We start from the raw sequence: 20,695 nt of genomic DNA, 5'->3' as shown, positions 1-20,695 counted from the left end.
GTACCTGCCCGCCTCCCCCAGCAGCCTTGGGGGGTGGAGGGAGGGAGAGGGCAGGGGCTGCATCTGCAAGAGCCCCGGGGAACCTGCTGCACGTTTCAGTGCATTTCCCTGCGCCGGTGCATGCAGGGGTGGGGATGGGTGGGGTGTGCAATGCTCCCCGAAGTGATGGGTTTGCCTTTTGGCGCTTCAACATCCTTACTCTCGTGCATTCGCTTTTAATATGCACAGGATTTCAGCTGCGTTTTGTTTCCAGTTTGCAGCATACTTCTCTTGATCATGGGGAGTGATTGCCCCAGCAGAAAAAAAAAACAACGACACTGTTTCATCATTCTGTCTTTCAAAGCAAGGTACTATGCAGAAAGCATTTGTCAGACCCACCTCTTCTGGGAACTCCTTATTCTCTGGAAACAAAGTCAGACTTTCAATTAGAAATACAGGAATGCTTCAATTCCAGCATTGCTTAGAAAACACTGTTATTTGTTACTGCTGGTAGCTACAAAACCATGGTTTACACAGTAGCCCATTTCCAGGAGAAAACTCTCCACTTAACAATGTAAGGCACAACACTGCCGATTTTTCTCAAATACGCAATAGCTAATTTTGAGATTACAGCAGTTTCTTCTGCATTAAAGATAATACCATAAAAATAATCTATCAAGTAGTTGTGAAGGTTTTTTACCAATTAGTTTCAGGAGAACCAGGTTACATCTATTTGATGCTCTGAAACAATTCTAATGTGCAACAGAGTATGTTTCACAGCAGCCTTGCAGAAGCCCTTTCCTTGAAGCAAACCTTCCCTGCAAGACTAGGATGCATCCCTCAACATCTTGGGGGGCCAGACCCTGGCATGTCAGGCACTTTAAGAGATTTGGCAGCAGCCTGGTTTGCCTTAGCAGTGAGCAACCAGCCCTTGTGTGCTGCAAAGCCCCCAAGGCTCAGCCTAGATTCAGGCTCTCACTTTGCAAAAGGCTCAGAAGGACTTTGCATCTGAGTCCTGCAGGTTTCTAGTAGAACTTTGTCTCCTGGGCAGATGTAAGTGCAATACCAGCATACAAGCCCAGACTTGCTCTCAAAAGGAGTTCAGATAAATGTCCTAAAATTTATACAGTCCTTAGGCCACCCCACACATCAGCAATCCCAGCCTGCAGATTTTGCTATCCCAGTTGCAGATTGAGTCCTAGGGAGTTGCTTTTTGTGAGGGGCTCTCAGCAACGCTTTCCCACCCATGCATTCCGGGATCCTGTGCAGGAGCAAATCTAGTGCAGGCACACAGCAGGTCACGTAGGAGAGACCACTGCGGTGCTCTGAGGAAACTGGGAGCTGGTTTGCATGCAAAGCAGCTCCTTTTGTGAGTGGGAGGCAGCAGCACGCATGCAAATGTAATCAACTCCCTGTCCTTATTTGCAGACCATTTTCCCAAGAAGACTTCTAAAGTGCTGTCTAGAAAGCCAGCTTCTTGTGCTGTGTGCATTGTGTGTGTTATCTTTGAAAATTTGACCTGAAAATGCTACCGTCTGTTCCTAGTTCAGAAAGGTGTGTGGTTGATAAGGCTTCAGCACAAACTACTCTTAAATGCTGTCTTTTCAGTGCTGCTCTCTATTGCCACGGCCTTGATGTTCCCATAAAATTTCTAAACTTTGACTCTGTTAAATATAGACAGATAACATACTCCTAATTTTATGCTCCATATTTTTGCTGTATGTTGAGGATGTGCATATTTAGCTGTAGAATGAAAGGGGATGGGTGACACATTTTTAAAAACCGTAATTTTATCTTTCCATAGATACATAATCTATGTTCATTTGGATGCTCAAGCAGTAGAGGAGAGAGGTAGGTGTGTACATTTTCTATTCTGAACCATACAATATTGCTATTTGAGATAATTACTCAAACATACTTAAATTTATCTCTCTTCCAGTGTACCTGAAAGAGGTATACCAGCCATGGGCTGCAACAGTTTCTCCATTAAACCATGTCTTTCAAAGTCATGTGGATTGTGATTTTGAACAACTTTCACCTAAGCATTCAGGATTTATTATATTGCCATGTAGTTTGTCTCAAGACATAAGCAGACTTGCTTCTTATAGAAAAGTGAACATTTTATTTTGCTTGTGAGATAAATATTTAGTTCTGCAGGCAGTTAAAATAATTCTGCTATTCCAATCCTATTATATGTAGATTTGATTTAACTTATCAGACATTATTAGCAAGACCATGTCACAGAGGAGACAGAGCAACTTCAGAATAAATTTTAGAATTAAATGTAGAAATATATGTGGATGCAGCTTCATGTCTATTATAATTTTCTCCTTTATTCATATTTAAAAGAAAATGAGGCACAATAAAGCTTCTTTTCTCTAAATTGACTCAGTTCACTCTAGCATTTTACATACCATATGGTGGGACTGTAACATAAAGTGTGTACAGGCAGAGCTCTGTATTAAAATAGCATTTATAAGAATTATTATCTTGCCAAAATGAAAAGAAAGCAACCTGCTGATTTCATGTTCTTGAATAGCAGTAACATCTATTTCTTTCCAACTTCTGAATCATACAAAGTGTGTGGTTTTGGTATGCAGTTTGCTTTGCACATGAAACAGTGAAGAAAAACAATTATTTAGCTAAAATGAAATAAATCAAGACTGTCTGTCTTTACACAGAATAGCAGAAAATTTGGGTTTGTTTTTTTTCCTCCTTCTCAGACTTTCCAGCTAACATTTTATGCACCAAATGTTTTTTGGCAAGGAAATAGTTCTGCTTACATCTGACATTTCACAAAGAAATAGCAACATAATAAATAAATTTGTTCAGTCTGAGATCTCCTTTACAAATATTTGCAAACGTGGTTCAAAATAAATGTTTTCCTATGTATAATAATCAATTATATATTTTTAATTTTCAAGACATCACATATGAAGATAAAATTCTCTCTTCAAAAATTATTGTAGTAGTTTGGAAGGGTCCATTATGTACTGCCATAAATTATATAAAAATTTATATAGTGACAGTACTACAAGCTCTTCTCCATGATAACTGATTACTCCCATGTTTATGGCTACCAGTTATCGTATACTTAACATGAGGTCATTCACCTGCACAGGCAGAACTGCCCAAGAAGGACTAGCCAGGCTTCAGATGCTCCTCACCACTTCACACCCAGGCCCCTTCTGTTATCCAGTCTGAAGTACCTTGACTCCACCTGTGGATAGGTATCTGATCTCCTGGCATCACTTTTGGGTTCACACGGAGACTACTGTAGCTTTCTGCACTGGCTGATGATCTTGCAGGTTCATTTCTGATCTCTTACTGGGCATCTCAAGTCAAGTCTGGCCCACAGGTTGGCAAGAAATCTCCCAACTGCCAAGGAACATGACTATTCCCTTCCCTGTTTTGTTGCTGGGAAGAAGATGTTTTGAACTCCCTACAAATCCCTGGTATATTCATTCATTAAAATGTGGCTTGCCTATCTCAACACTGTTCTGCAATCATATGTGTCTCTTCTGTCCATCCACATGGACACATTCCTTCCCCTCCTGTTTGGATGAGGATACTGAATTGTTCTTCCTTCTGAACTCCACATGTGCAGTCTTTTCCCACTTCAACACACTCAGAAGCCTTCAGAAAGGATTGCTCTGGATTATGTTGTGGATCTCTTAGTCTTCCTCTTACTTCTCTTTTGCATTAATTACATCCTGCTTCTCTTTCACATGGGAAGAAAAAAATCCCTTTCACATTTTACCCCTATCGTGCCTACCAGCTCATGTTCACAGTCACAATATGGACTGTCACCTTTACCTAGCCCACAGTATCATTTTACTAAAACCTCCATGTTTTCTCCTGTATTCATCTGCATATTTCAAAGCCCTTATAAAAACCATCAAAGCCTTCAAAATGTCCTGACTGACCTGCATGTCAGAACTTTCCCTTTTACCATGGAGCTAACACTAGTGCACATCCTTCAGTGACATCAGTCACAGAATTGCAAGGTTCAGCTATCTGCTGACATGCTTATGAAGTTGTCTAATCCTGCCCAAAGCAAGCCTACATTTCAGATAATAAAGTTATTTGAGTTGCTTCTGTAGACTATATTTTCCACCTTTCTCATCACTGTGAAATTGTGTTGTAGTAAACATTTTTTCTTAAATGTGAGGGAAAGTGTAATATAGAAACCGTTCCATTTGATTATGTCATATCTTCTGTAAGATTTGAAATGGCTAAAATGTGTTTGGATTGCACCATTTCAAAAACTGGTTCCAGCTAAGTTGTTTAAATTCATGTAAAGAGAGTCATGACAATTCCTTAACTTTAAAATGTTGTCTTCAGTAATTCAATCAGGAATTCCACTGGGGTGGAATTTTTTCGTTGTTCCACAAGTTTTAGATGGAGCACAATTAGATGTTGTTTTCCATCTGCCTTATCAAAATGGTGAAACTGTGCTATGATCAAAGGAAATTGGATGGAGTACCTACATAAGTTAAAATCTTAAAATTTTACAAAACGTACATAAAGCACTTCTGGTTTCCTTAACAAACACAACTAAATTGAAGCTTGAGTACTTAAAATTGTAGATCTTTGTAATATATAACAGGAAAACTGAGTCTTAACAATAGAGACTTTATTACTATGACTGCTGTTTGTTTATTGTAACAAGATCTTTATTTAAGAGAAAATCAGTAGGGATTAAACTGCAAAGTCTGTGATCTGGTTATTTCATGAGTACCAGGAGGGCAGGCTGGACCTGGAGAGAAATCAGCCCCAGCAAGGAAACAAAACATGTAACAGTCCTTATCCTGCATTGACATAACTCCCATATAACCAGGAAATAAAATGTGTTAAGGGGAAAAGAAAGACGCAGACATAAATACACTCACAGATCTTTTCCCCAAATAAGGGATGAGGTGTTTAAAAATTCCTGGAAAGAAAAAATAGATATATGCTAAAAATCTTCTGAGGAAGATGCACAGTCAGTTTGCAATACATAAGGGTTACTCTAATCACAGTCAGATTGTTTCCTGGCATTCATTCCCCTGTCTCAGAAACTTAATAATTATCCCTTTGGAAGAAAGCTTTTGTTTCTTTAGAAGGTCACCTTCGTAGATATTAATACAAAAGAAACACTGAAAACTCAAAGAATAGTCCACTCTTGGTGCTGTGGCAGCTGCAGGGATGCCTTAGATACACCAGGTTTTCAGCCTGGGTACCACTAAGCTTGTCAATCAGTTTTCTGCCTGGAAAAATAAACACATTTTTAATCCAGAGTCCTCATTCTCCTTCCCCCCAGCTATAGTTCGTGTCATATTCTCTTACATCCAAAAACCAGAAAATCACATTTGAATTCTCCCAAACAGCAAAAAAGGGATTTTATGCAGAAACAGTCATGCTCACCAAAGTAAGTAGGTGGCCCGTTTAGAGTTGTCTTTGCTTAGCACCTATTTTGAGCTGAGATTGTCATATTACCTTGTCAGCAAGCCTAAAGCAATGCTAATAGATGGATAAGGCAGGAGACAGCTCAAAGACTACTACAAACATCAACTGTACTTGCTGTGGGCAGGATTCCATTTGTGATTGTCAACACTGGTATATATCCCAGATTTTCTAACTGCATTTCTCCACCTCACATCTGAATTAGATTTCAGAATATCTGAAGTAGCTTAAACAATGCAAAATAAATAACAACAGCTGTTTGCTATAACGTCTTCCTCTTCAGCTTGGACTCTTCACAGATACTTCAATGAAGCAAATAAAAATAAAATGACCAAATAGTACTTACTTATCAGCATAACATGAAGACTGTAGTCAAAATGTTTACTTTGGAGAAAGAACAGAGGAGAGTAGTGATGATTAACCTCTGGCATGCATGCTAGAAGTGGTTTCTGGTATTCATGCCAATAGCACATTATCTGTTCTTCAGGCACGATTCTGGGAATGGATAGATTCCCAGTGAGGTGATAAAGCTTCTTCCTCGCTCCTTGTCCCTGTATGTCAAAGACAAACTGTGGTTTCTAGTGGGCAAGAGAAACTTACCATCAGCATTGATGAATTTGCATTAGTTGATTCCAGCCAGGTGTACTGAAGGATGCAGTTCAGAAGCATTCCTTCTCTTGTTATTTCCATAAATTTCTCCTATAGACAGTGACAACAGAATCTTTTCAATTTAGTTGAACCTTATAAATTATATATATGCACTATATTTATATGTATGTATACATATATTTGAGGTATATTTTCACTGGAGAGGACTTCTGCAAATATAAACATAAAAAGACAAGTTGAAAGAATGCCTGCCTGTCTCCAGGGAGATAGGCTCACCTCCCCTGACAGACTGACTTTCTGTGTCAAGACAACTCACATTTCTCTACCTATCCAACATGAAATATTTTGATGGGCTACCTCAGCAAGCTTCTGGAACTTCAAAGTCTAATAACACCAAGTAGAAAGTAAAAAACTAAATAGAAAATGAAACTGATGCATTTATAGGGCATCTTCCTCTTCTACCTCCTCCATGTAGCAAATTAAAAAAGGTGAGACATTCAACAGTGGGCAGCAAGTCATCTGTGGCAGCAGGGAATATGGACAAAGATGACATGAACGTAGCAGCTTTGACACGTATAATGCCAAGAGGATGCTGATGTGAAGCCATACTGAAGTATTTTCACAGTGGAAGCAAGAGGGGAACAAAAGAGGCACATCTTGGCATTTCATACATCGTGATCATGAAATCAGTCTGTCTTTCATCACAATAAATGGAACTGTTTGCAAGGTAAGTTATTATGAAGTAGAAAATGAACAGAATCAGACCGCAGATTGTTAGCAGTACTTCCTTTGAATCTAAATCAAAACTGATTTCAAGTCAGGTAAGTTTAGTTTGATCAACTCCAGAAACAAATAGAAAAAGACACCAAATATTTTCTAAAAGTTCCCTGAAGCTGTGAGACCTAACTGTCACAAAAGGTTGCTTTGTGCTGCAGGGTTGTGCTGTTGGAAAGCTTGACCTATACAGCAGTGGCTGCTCCAGGCAGTCCCCTCTTTAGCTTTGCCCCAGCAGCAGGCAGTTTCTCTGGGCAAGTCCTCTGCCTGGAAACTCAGCCCTTCCATGCTTTGGGCAGCTGTGGCAGCCATCAACGTGCTCTGGCTCTCAACAAAAGCAGGAAGAAATGAAAGGGCAGCTGAATGCCCAGCAGCAGACCATACAGCCTTCACCCATCCAGTACATGGATGTAACATGGCTGCTTGAAGCATTTCAGACTTAGGCTTATTTCCTATGCCTGTTATGTAAACATGAAATAAAAGGATATAAAAGATGAGCAGTGATGGATAGTCATTGCTACCTGATGGTGAGCAACAATCCCTGTTAATGATCCCTAGTTTTGGGTGAACAACAGCAGTTCTCCATCTGTCTACACATGTATCTTCATCTTTAAAATAACAACATCAGCTGTTATTTAAAATGAAATAGTGGAGGATTGAAGACTCCTCAGAATTACTTCCATTGCACATTTAAACTGAGGACAGGAGTTGCATTTTTGGGAGAAGGTGAGGTACACACACCTGGTTTGACATACCAGTACAATAACCCCAGCACAAGGAGTGTATTTCATGCCCAGGGTCCTGTCTGGGCATAACACAGTGCAGGCTATGCTGAGCTCTTCCTCTGAGCTCCTCAGACTCTACCACCAGAAGTGTCTACTCCTGAAGGACACTTTGACTTCAAAGTAGATGGAGCCTGCATATTTCACTCTCCACTCAGTTCACACAGACATGAACTTACATGACTGTTGTCTTAAAGTTTATTAGGACTCCAGTCTCTTACCATATGACTCCTGTTTTCCATGGACAATGACTCTGAAAACGTTAAACTGGAACATGCTGTATACCACTACTGTAGCAAAAATTCTCATATATTTAATACAAGACATATTTCAATATTTAATGGCATCAAAACATTAACACAGCTACATATTTTAAAATAAAATAATAATTTCACATAATTGTATGTGTTCGTGACTAAAGTATCTACATATTTATGATATTTGTATTTTATTTTAGCATTCTTTGCCTCAGAACTCATACAAAACCGAACAAGTTTGATCATTTTAAAGCATGCTGTATTCTGAAAGGTTGAAGTGTTAATGATAGTTACTGCTATTTGCAGTTGGCAGAAGTGTCTGCAGAATATTTACTGGAAAACATCCAAAGGTTTCCTTGCTCTTTAATAAAAAATCTGTACATGTCTGTGCTGTACAAATCCCTATTGTATTTTACATTATTAACCAAGGATAGAAGACTAGGTATAATATACACACTAATTAGGCACAATATCTATCTCTTAAAAACACACACAGTTTTAAAAAATACAAATTAAACCCCATGTAATTAATTTTCTTTAATAAAAGAATAAGGTAACATCTTAAAATATTTGTGTATATTCTTCATTCAGATGAGTTCCAGTCACTACATGTATATATCTCAATCCTCTCTTTTCCCAAGAGTTATTTGGTGTGTTAACAGTTTTAAAAGGAAGTAGTTAAAAAGCAAGTAAAAACATAATTATCTATAGGAAATCTAATATATATGAGTTCCTATTACTGTAAAAAATAAGATATTATAATGAATATTTGTGTTGAGACAGTAAATAAAGTATGATATGGTTATCTACAGGTAATTACACAGGGAAAATAATTAGGAAACCATCCTTCCAAAATTATATATTTTAGACTTGATTCATTGGCTACATTATCATGATCTGTCCAACAGTCTTGTGATATAAAATGGTGAACTGGTGAATATTATAGATTGCTAACAACTTGATAATAAGCCTGGGGAAAGAAGCTGAGCTACCTTAATTATCTTAGTAAGACAAGCTTTCCTGTTTTTATAGCAGTCTTTTCCACCTGTCCTAGCACTCAAACATGGAGAGTAAAAATGAATATTTGACATGAGATTTCAGGAATGCCTTCTACAGTGGTCTCAGGATTTTCATATATCTACAAGCAATACCAAAGCTAACACATCTTAGGACTGTGTTTAGCTTTTCCACAGATGCCTCTGCAGTCATGGCTCATAGGCAGCCTGTGTTCAACTAATGTATCTTCCTTGTTTGGTTTCCAAGTGCTGAGCTCCTGCTGTTGGCTTTTCATACATACATCATATGCTGTTAAATTTCATTCAACTTCTGGTATTTCAATTGCCACAGTATCTATTTCTTTCCTATATGAGCCTTTAATCCTCTTCTGTATTAGTAATACTTCTCAGTGTTTGCTTTTAGCAAGATTTCATTAGCATACTCTTTTTGTGTCACAGTCATTACTGTAAATATTAAATAAGACAGATTCCAATACTGATCCTTTAAGAATTACAATAATAACCTCCCCTCCAGACAACAGTTCCTCTTCTAGCACTACCAGGGAAATTTTTTCCTGCTTTAGCATTTTATTCACAACTTTACAGAAGCCTAATAGTATCTAGAGCACCTTCTACTGATTGAATAGAAATATATTCACGCATCCTCCTTTCCCTTTGGTAAATTTAGGTTGTATTTTTTCACATTTTCCATTTTTGTCTACTTACATAGATGTTTGTCTTCAGAATACCTTCTAAAGCCCTGAACATTGAGGTCACTCTAATGTTTTCTGGTTCTCCTTTTCTCCCCCTTCTGAAATAGAGTCAAGAGGTTTGCTTTCCATTAGTGATATGCTAGTTGGCAGCTTTATTAAAAATCCTTACTGCTGGACATGCAATTTTACATGCCATTCCTTTCAGAACCCAGGGATGAAGATTATCATGTCCTTCCAATTTCAGCACTTCAAGCTCTGTGAGTTTTTCTTCTACTTCACATATGGCAATTTCCATTTCTATATCCTCATTCCATTTACAGATTATATTTCTCATTTCTGGATAGTTTTATCTTCAAGTGCCTAGTAAAGCAATTATTATTAGGATTTATTTTCATAATAAAGGTCTTCTGGTAAATCACAGTTGTATGTTCATTATTAGGCTTTGCTACAATAAATAAAAAACTCATAGTTTTGGGGTTTGTGGGGTTTTTTACAGCCAATTCTATGAATTTCACTGTGAAAGGAAAGAAACAGTTATGCATCCATGCATGTAATAGTGCTTTGACAATGTTACTATCAGACCATGTACTGTTTAGAATACAAATATACCTGAAAAACTGGATTTGTGAAGTGCAAATAGAAGAACTGAACAGAAAATACTGCAATTAACTGAGGCAGGATTAGGGATTTCAGCCTGCTATCAGACTACTTTATACTGGAGCCTCCATCACATCCCTCTGAGCTCCACAGGAGGATAGCTAGGGTTTTTGAGAGTTACAGAACTTCAGAGGCTAGAGTTTAGGAGCGTGGGTGGCTTCTCCTGGGCTAAAGTAAAGTACTTACCAGGCTGAAACAAAGTTTACCTAATAATAAGGAAATAAGGAGAAATTGCAAGACTATGTTGCCTGGCATAAAATTAAATGTAAGTCTCAAAGATCTAAAGAAAAAAAATAAAGAAAAATTATAGAAAAATAATATTATTAATTTATTCAGTTTGTACTTGTGTATGAAAAAGACAAAGGGTCTCTCTCTCACACTCATTGCCATTATGAAAATGGGATTCAGAGAGAAAAGCATGAGAACAAAAAGCTGAAGAGCAGCATACGTGGTAAAGAAAGACAGATCAGAAACTGAATTAATGAGGAATAACATAGAAAGAAAATATATACCTGAGAAAAAAAATGAAATAGGGGGAATGAATATCTGTAGGGGCAGAAAAAAAAATGAAAGTTAGATTTACTGTATTAAGTGAAAATGAAAGAGCTTGTGCTCAGGGTTTTCAGCCTGATTTTGATCAGCCCTACAGTAGATGATTAATAGAAAAGTAAAACTTCTGTAGCACACTGACCAAGGAGGGAAATTATATATTTTATTTCTTTATGCTCACCACAAGGCATCCAGAACATAGTTATTATAGTATTGTTAATAAAAGTTATTATAGATTATTCTAATTTACTGGGCAGAAAGCCTTTGCATTCATCCCATCGAACTGTATAACAATATAAGCATTTTAGCCATTCATGAAACAATGGACTTGTTGCTCAGAAAGAACTTCCTTCTAGAGCATGTTACCTGGTGTCAAAACAGAGCAATCATCAATGTAATGCTGAATAACAGTCCTGGTGCTGCTGGTAATTACACATGCAATTTAGGCAGCCTTAAACTATACAGAAGTGAGGGAAAACTTCATCCAATGAAGTTTGAACTGGCTGATATGTATCTCTTTCAGCAAAGACTGTTGGAAGGAAAAATAATTAAAGATGAAATCTGGCCTTATTTATGAACATTTTAGACTGACATAATGCAGAAGAGTCTGCTCTGACTTTCCACCAGTTTAAAAAAAAAAAAAAAAAGGCAAAAAAAAAAGGCACCCTGTTTAATTTAATGAAATTACACAAAATTGATATCAGAATAGTCAACATCAAAGAAAAACTCATAAAAGACTCATACCAGTGTGTTTTTCCAGAAGGGTAGAATCTGGCTCACAGATGTTCATGTGCAGGCAGATGGTGTCCATACGTGATACATGTAACAGGACAGAAATTCAGGCATATACAATGACTGTTAAGAGTATAATTGGATTTCCCAGAAGACTTAAAAGGAGAGTTTCAGTATATACTAAAGAGTGCCCCACTAAATCTTTTCAGATACCAGAGTGACTTGACTGTAAAGACAAGGCACATCCTGAGCTGTAGCATTTTCTGGAACACAAACCTCCGTCTTTGTCAATGTGGAGGCAGAGCACAGATCACCTAGAAGTGTTAGTCAAAATGCTGTGAGGAAAACCGCACGGGCAGCCAATTCCTCCTCACGTTCAGCCCTAAAACCCACCTGGGGCGAGCAAGACATCCTGCTTTTCACTTGGCTGCTTGGAAGCCTGTGTGAGGGTGTGAGGGTGTGTGTGAGGGTGTGTGGGTGGGTGGGTAGGTGTTTGTGGGTGTGTGGGTAGGTGCGGGTGTGCCTAATTTAAACAGGGTCTTTTCACGGACAGCACGCGGCCCTGCCCGCCTCCCTCACGGCCTCCCTCCCTCCCTCCCGCCCGGCCGCCATTTCGCCGCGCCGAGGAGGTGCGATGGGGCACTCCGCCCACAGCCCTCGGGCCGCCTCCCTGGCATCAGTCCTGCCCCTGCTCCACAGCCAAGGGGCTGAGGCAGGAAAACAAGATGGCCGGCTGAGGGGAGCTCAGTGCTGCCGCTGGGAAGGACAGCTGGGTACAGCACTCCTGAAGTGAAAAATGCCCAGGGAGACACGAAGAAATAGAAAAAAAAAAAAAGCACCAAAAACCTACCAAAATATGAGGTAGCTAAAGTGGATATTGGATGGTGAGGAGCTGTTACTCACCCTGAGTAACCCTCCTGAGTTTAGGCCTTGTGTCTGTCCTGTGCAGGTGGGGCAAGAGAACAGCACAGAGGGCCACACCAGCATGGTAAGCAGCACCTGCCATTGCTGGACAACCGTGTAGGAAGTGTGAGCCCACCCTTCCTGGGGGCGCTCCCCAAAGGAGGCACAACACGGCCAGCCCTGAGGTGGCAGGAGAAGGGTTCTCACCAGCCTGGAAGATGGTGCAGAGCAGCAGCATGCAGAAGGAGCAGGCACAGCATTGGGAGGATTTCAAGCCTCATGGGGAGAAGCTGCCGAGGAAAAGGTTAGTTTTTTGTTAACTAAGCAGGGGCTGTTTTGTAGTTCTGGCATTGCAAAGGTCTCAGGTGCAGCTAGGAACTAGGTCCTGTTAAGGCGTCTACTGTTTTTGTGGTACCTGGGGTTGTGAGGCTGCTGGTGGCTCCTGTGGCTTATTGTGACTGAAACTCGGGGGCAAAAATGAGAAGGGGGAGAGGAAGGTGGCCTAAACTTTGGGGCTTATAGTCTCTCTCAAAAAAAAAGTCTTCTAGAGCCCCTTGATACTCAGTCCTTCTTTGGGTCAGAAGGCTGCTTCAGCCTCCTTAGCCTGGCACTGAATAGTTTTTATGTGCTGCAGTTATAAACTTTGTCTCTGCGGGAATAAAAGGGCAGGGGCAGAGAGCAGCAAGGGCTAACAGAACCTGGCACCACTAGCCCTGCTCAGGAGCACTGACAGCTTCATCCATGGCATTGTGGATTTTGTTTGCCAGCCAGGGCAAACTGGTTGGAGCTGAGGTGCTGCTACTTGGTATCTCTTAAAACTCATGACAGAATTTGGTATGCTGTGGGTAGATCTAGATAAAGAATTAATGAAACAGGGTAGGAGAGGGCTAGTTCAGCAGAGTGCTGTTTCTAGAAATTCAAATTAAACTAGACAGTTCTGTCAAAAAATGTTACAAGCTTCTGCTAGAGTTTATTTCTTTTACGCCACGCAATTTATGCTTCATTCCTGGCGCAGTGGCAGGTGGAAGTTTCAGATGGAAAAAAGTAGCCTTGGCAAAGACTAATTAGCAGGATAATATGGATTAGGTGGGTGTTTCTTGTGCAAGGGCAGAACCAAAGCAAAACTCATGAGGAGGAATAAAAGGCTACAGTGATTCATTTGCCCTACTGCTGATTCTGTTCTTCATTACCTGTAAAATCAACACAGCTTTTAGTGTTTACAGTGCATAAGGCATATCAACAAAGAAAAATGTAAATGTACAATATATTTTGGACAGAACTGAGTTGAAAGCACTGTTTCAGTGCAGCCATGTCCAGAAAAAAAACTGCACTGTGTATGCATACTCTGTGTAAACAGCTCTGGTTTTCTGGGAACAGTGTATGTGCCTGAGGGGCCATTGATTTACTGGGTTCTTGTGACTGTTGAAAATAATCTAGTTAATGTAATTATTAACAGCAAAGGAAACATACTTAAAATGCTTTTCAGAGAGGATAAAACACATAATTAAACATTTTCAGACTTCTTTTTAATTATATGGGGTCTACTTTTTATCTTGAGCCTCTGGATGTCTTAGTCTATATAATAAACAGACAATGTCATTTTAATCAATGGCAAGTAAAGACCTCAGGATAGAAATAGATTCCTACAAAAAAAAAAATATATATCTGTTGTGCTTTATTATATGAACAAATCTCCAAAGGGTACTTTTAGGGTCCTAATTTTTATCTTTGGATATTCTTATTCCTCTGGGTGGAGTCCAGTTTGGACAGAGGTTAGAGCACATCATGTCTGTCTGGGTCATTTTGCTGGCAGGTGTAATGACACTTGCCTGTAGCATTCTTTCTCTTTGTTAGCAAAATGGTGCTTTTTTGACCCTGCACATCCCTTTATCTCTCTGTTGCCAGCAGGCTGTGCACAGTGCTAGCACAGCCAGAGTAATTCCAGAGATTTTCCTGCAGTGAATTCCTCATGAAACTTCGAGTCCAGCAGAGCATCCCAGGCTGTGGAGCAAAGTGTTGCTGCTGTCTTCTTGTTACGTATCACCATGATACATACTCCTTCCTGGAAACTACTCTTAACTCTGTGAGCTGTGTTTATCGTGGCAAAATTTGGGCACTTTGTAAAGCTACAGAGGTGGAAGCAACTGAGTTGCAAAACGAAGCTGCTCTCAGCACTCCTCTAATCAAGATAAATGCCAGGCTAAAGAGGTGCAAGTCACATCTCATCCATTCTTTCTCAACAGGGTGACAAAAGGATAAATTTAGCCCCAAATCTCAATATACACTCACTGCTCTGTCTCTGCACAGTTAAATTGGTAGAAAGTGTTTATTCTGCCTGCATTGTTTCTAGTGTTTGAAATTTCAGATGCAGTCTATTTCCAAATGCCCTGTTATTCTTCATACAGGTTTAATTTTCCTTGGTCTCTCTGTTAGCTATCTGATATAGCTTATTTGACAAAACAACTAGGTTGTTTTTAAAAAAAAGAGCTAAGGATGTATTGGGTATTTTCCATGCTGAATACCCAAGATGGTGGTTTGCGTGACTTCTGTTATCTAAAAAAGAGTGCTGAATATCTTTTATGAAAATGACCAAAGAACAATGATTTTACTCTGATACATCTCATTTAGTCCTATAAAGTGAAAGTGGAACCATCTGAGTAAAATCTTACGTGAATATACTGCTTTTCTACAGAAAGAGGATCTGTTTGTGTTTCTAAAGATGTATGGCAGTTCATGGCATACATTATTTCAATTCTGCTGTGCTCAGTCTGTGCAATACTTTTCTCAAACTCAGTGTGGGAGGGGAAGGGGCTGTGCTAGCCCTGGAAAAGGTTGCTTTCATCCCAGAACCTGGGAAAAAATAAGTCCCAGTTTTCTGAATTAGTTCCCGGTGTTTACTACAAACCCTGGAAAGTACCTTTACAGGTGTGACTAACACTGTGGCACTGTGAGAAACAAGAACTGGGCACATGCGATTAAAGAGCAGAAGGTGCTTTTGCTGGCACTGTAGAGATTGATGCTTGTCAAAAAACAGCGTGAGTTAGCTCCAGGAATGAAGTAGAATATAGCTATAGTCCTGCTATATGCACCAGCACTTCTCACACTTTTTAATTTGGCCCTTACGGTGGCATTTACCTTTATTTGAAACATAGTGAAGGATTTTTTGGAGGCCAAGTGGGATGGTTTCTGACACGTCCTGCCAGCTCTGAATCAGTAGATGGAGCTCCAAGATAAATCGTTCTAGCCCTGAAGCGTTGCAATCAATTAAACATACAGCTGTTACGAGACGACAGTAATTACAAGACTAAATTATATCCTTAAATAATCCCTAGGGATTTATGCATCTTATTTTAAAAATCTTATCATACAACATAGAGATTTGTTAGAGGAAAAAAAATCAACCCTGTGCCTCTCTGCCAGATCTTTCTGATGTCTTTCCAAGTGTTTAGAAAACTGATAGCCAGTCATACATGTACTCTTGGCTTCAAGTGCTTTTTCTTCAACTGCCTATTACAGTCTAGTTTATAGGAACCTGCTAATGAGAGCATACTTTAATTTTTACCCTCTTAAAGTAATTGCATTTTTCCCATAGAATATGAACAGTTAGTATTGATTTCCATGGTTTCTCCATCATTTTGGCCCTTGGTCTCCCAAATTATGGTCTATACATGGTGCTATGGTCATTACTCAAAAATCTGGCACTCTACTTTAGTGCCCTTTTCATAATTCTTCAATTTGTCTTTAACCTGTACTGTTCACATATTTGCTAATTCTTCCCACTATTTAAATGTATCACTTAGAGCTTCAGGAAGAGACTGCTGAGTGTCTGATAAAAAAAAATACTTAGAGTAAAGCAGAAGAACCATCATCAGTAAGAATTACCTCCTTAAATTGTGGTGTCAATAAAAGATGCAGTTTTCCAACAATATTTTTATTGTGGCAGCAGTAAAAGATAAAACTGTCAGGGCACAAATAAATTGTCATAAAGTTATTAATAAAATGACTGAAGATATGACAGAAATGACAATTTGGTTTATGAGTATTTAAGCTTCAGTAACATAATTGCCAGAGAGATATAAACTAATTAGAACATAGAAAGAAGATTGACGTGTAGCTTCTTTCCAGGTAAGTGAAATGGGGAAAAGTTTGGAGGTTCTGAGAACAGGCCCTGCTGTTTTGGAGATGAAAGGCAAGGTAAGGATTGACTCTTGTAGGAAACCTGGATTAGATCTGAATTAAAGTCCTGTTGTTCACAACGTGGAATGGGAAATGCTGCTGGTTTTGTCTTATAATTGGCTGTCTGGTAACTTAATGAAGTACCAGTGAAGCCAGGGTTACTGTACTAATTTATTGAAATTCTGGCTATGTCCTGTTAGTTAAATAAATATGTATTTGCTGCTTCTGATGTGTGAGAAATCCACAGAGAAGCATTAGGAATATTACATATTAATGTAAGGTGAAATTAAGAGTGATTTGAGCTAATAGGCTGGGCTTTGAATTTTGGCTGCAATATGGATGATTTCTTGTTTGTTCTTCCAACTCAGATGAAAAGATAGTAATCTTCAAGCAGGTGATGGAAAGATGCTGGGCCCCAGCATAGTGAATTCTAGTAATGTGAATTGTTGGAGATGATGAATCACATACCTTGGGGACCTGTTTCCATTTTCACTTAGACTCCTGGTGATTTTCCCAGGGTGGCACTTCACACTGTGTGCCTGTTTACCTTCCTGTACCCTTGAAAGAATGAAAGCCAGCTTTGTGAGAAGAGCAGATTGACAGTGTAAATGATTTGACATGGATTTATTATGAATGTTTTTTGGAAAGGGCATTCATTAGAGCTAGAGTGCACAGTGACAGTGAAAGCTGAGATAACCCTTCTTCCCATGGGATCAATGCTGACATGTAGAGGAGAGAAACCCTTACTTAGCTCCCTGCTCTACCATGCTGTAGGCCCTGCTGCAGGCTAGTAAGAAAATGCAGATGTGGAGCCTTCTAGGAGTCTGTGCTGCAAAATGGCTGTGCTTTAGAGGACCAGCTCCTTCCCCTTCCACTGACTTTGATGGATGCTGGAGAATCTGCATACAAAGACCTGGCATAAGCTGTGTTTGCTAGAGTTTCCAGCAGCTGTGTTTGCAGCAATTTCCTCTGAGTTTCTGCAGAGTTCCCCTGCTGCAGCCTCCATGCAATATTTATGAAAATGTTTGGCTAAGCTTGTGAGGCTCTGAACATTCCCAAGAGACCTGCATGCAGGATTTCCATTGATGCCACTCTCATTTAACTTTCACCAAAATCTTTGAGTATCCAAAAAACAAGACCTCAAAGGGGGAAGCCTTTGAAAAAGAAAACTAATTGGGTGGAAAAAGCAAAACGCCTTCTGCTGTTTGAATTTTCAATATAATGTATCTGTGACCCTTGATACTCAGAGCAGCAACTTTAATCAGAACTGTGGCTGATTTTTTTTCTGTGTTTTGTACTGTAGTCCAGCTTTGCTATTAAAACCCACTCTTCCGTTATGCCTTGCAGGAGAGGTGGCTCTGTTGGGAATAACACGAAACATGTATATTGGATTTCTTTTTTTTAAGGAGGTTAAAATAGCAATAGCAACCTTGTCCCAGAGCATTGGCTGGGGAGCAGCTTGTGGAAGCTAACAGCCCTTCGCCTTGCTTGCAGTGATTCAGTCTCACAGGTAGTTGTGAATCTTTCGGAAATACTCCCAGCGTTGATTGTTATTTTTAATTATTAAGACAAACATTGTAAGTTAGATGAGAGCTAAGAATTACGGCTTAGCAGTTAAACTAACACCTGAAATACATTAATGGTGACATTTCCATCTTTTAAAATCCTTTGGGATATTTTGAAAGGAAGGAAAGGACAGATGTATATGATGAAGTTTAAGCAGAGAAGCCATATGATTTTGGTAAGAAAGTGCTATGGAACATAACTTGAATTCTTAAGCCAGCACAGATGAATTTGACTGTGAGCTCCGTGATCAGAACTAGTTCATTCTCTACATACCTACTCAAAGCACCTGCAGGGAGAAAGTAGATTGTGAAATGCTTTCTGTTTAAAACATTTAATTCCTTCAAGTTGACTCTGGTTGTATGAAGTGGAGAAGTAAGCTAAATGATAATGATATCAAGAAGTTTCACAGGAAAAAAAGAAATCCAGGATAAATGAGAAATCTTTGACATTTCTCTTTCCACCTGGCATAAGCCAGCAAAATAGCAAGCACTCATTAGAAGCAGTGGTCTAGGAGAAATTCTCCTGGAAAGATACTGAATGTTAATTTATTTCATTGCACCACCTGCCCCAAGGCCAAACCTGTCCAGAATTTAATAAGCAGTCCCAGACAAAATGTCAAAATGGCTTATTTGGGTTTTCTTGAGGAGGTGCAGTTTGCTCATGGACAGTGACTCTCTTATGTGTGTTAATGTGAGTAAAAAATTTAATACTGAGCCAAAATACAGTAGCAACAGGAGGGAAAGGCTAAGGAGAGGGGCCCCATGTGCTACTGATAGAAGAAAAATTTACACTACTTACCATATCCTTCCTTCTGCATCCCATCAGCAGGACCCACAAGACCTTGCCAGAAGGCAAGACAGGCAAAGAGCTATAGCACAAAACTGCATAACAGAATTGTCCCTCCCTTTTAATACTTTGTCTTCAGCCTCTGACTGGGAATCCTGGAGCCCTCTGGTCATTTCCTCATTTATCATCCTGCAGAACTGCAGTCTCTCTCTGGGAAGGTTTCAAAGAAATTAGGAAAGAACAAAGAAGTAAGGAAACAAATCCAGCAACAAAATTCCATCTTGTCTCATAAATTGCTTGCTGGATTAATCTTAAGGTGGGATTTCAAGGCAAATGTTAATGGTTGATAAGATTTATAATTATGGGAGATTTTGTTGTTTGTTTTTTTTAATAGGAGTAGCATGATAATACAGTGAATGATTCAGGAAATTATCCACTTTAGACTAAAACTTCAAAGATAGACAGACTAGGCTAATTTACTGGAGAAAGTGCTAACATGAAATAACATGCCTGAAATCTCTCTGACCAAGGAGACAGCTTATTTCACAGATAGTCACCCAAGACCTCAGCTAGTGTAAATCAGAATAGCTTGACTGATTGAATCCTGTGGAAACATAATTGGGCAGTGTATCCTCTCTGTTTTTTGGTGAGTGGTGAGGACAAGCCCAGTTCTTGTGGCTAAGAGAAGAGAAGCTATCACAAGCAGAAGTCTATAGTAGTGACATAATGAAAGAGAAATAAATTTGTCTGTGAAAGGATTCAAAATTATTTGGAATAATAAAAAATACAATATAGCTGCTTATTTTCAAGAAAGTGTCATAGAAAGGCTGATCAAAAACTCCATCACACTTTGCAGTACAAAAGTAAAATGATATCATTTTCAGTGGAAATTGTAGAGAGAAAAAAGCAAAAGACCTCAGCTCTCGCTCTGTAGAGTAATTACTAAGAAATACCTAGTCAATAGCTTTTTTTCTGTCAGAGATCATGATAACATATCCAAAGATAAGACCAGACAGTCTGGCTAGACATCATTAATATAAACCCTGTAATTTAGAAAATACCTCTCCAGATTCCTTCTCCAGATAGAAGTCTGCTAATGAACCATAATTCAGTTATATTCCTAATCAGGAGAATGTCTTTCAAGCTGTGTTCCAACTGTGCAGTATTTTGCTTCATACATCCCAAAGACCAATTAAGCATTTTGTATACACCTATGCTATGCTATAGATAATGAATGCACTGTACAAAAATGCTTAATTCAGTTTTGAAGAGAAAAACAACTTGTGTTCTACTAGTGTCAGTAAAAAGCCAAACAAGATGATTTACAGGACCTCTTGAAAATGGAGTTCTACAAGGAAGAGAGCAGGGCGAATTTAAGTCTGGATGGCAGGATGACAGTTAGTGAGATCAGCCCTTGGAGAAGTTGCTGCCTAATCTGATTTTGCAGCATGTCAGTCATGGTATGCTAATACCACAGTTTTTAGTGGGCCTCCACCAAAGATAGATTTGGCCCACTTAGCTGAGAGGTCTGGAAAGGGTGAAGTCCAACCCAGTCCTATGGAAATGGCTGGGAATCATAAATTCATCCACTAATAGAAGGCAGGGCTTTGTAATTCTCTTTTCTCATCACAGCCACATGGATCTACTCTAGGCAGCTTTTTTTACCAGGTCTGAACTCTGCATTAAAATCTACACTGCCTGAGTTTAAATTAAATCCTATCCATCCTTGCAAAGAGAAAATACAGAGGAAATCCTTAAGCAAAAATTTCCAT

The sequence above is a fragment of the Chaetura pelagica genome, unplaced genomic scaffold (genome assembly GCF_000747805.2).
Source record: "Chaetura pelagica isolate M959 unplaced genomic scaffold, ChaPel_1.0 scaffold433, whole genome shotgun sequence".
In the NCBI taxonomy this organism is placed as follows: domain Eukaryota; kingdom Metazoa; phylum Chordata; class Aves; order Apodiformes; family Apodidae; genus Chaetura; species Chaetura pelagica.
Note: the sequence above shows the minus strand (reverse complement) of the source record.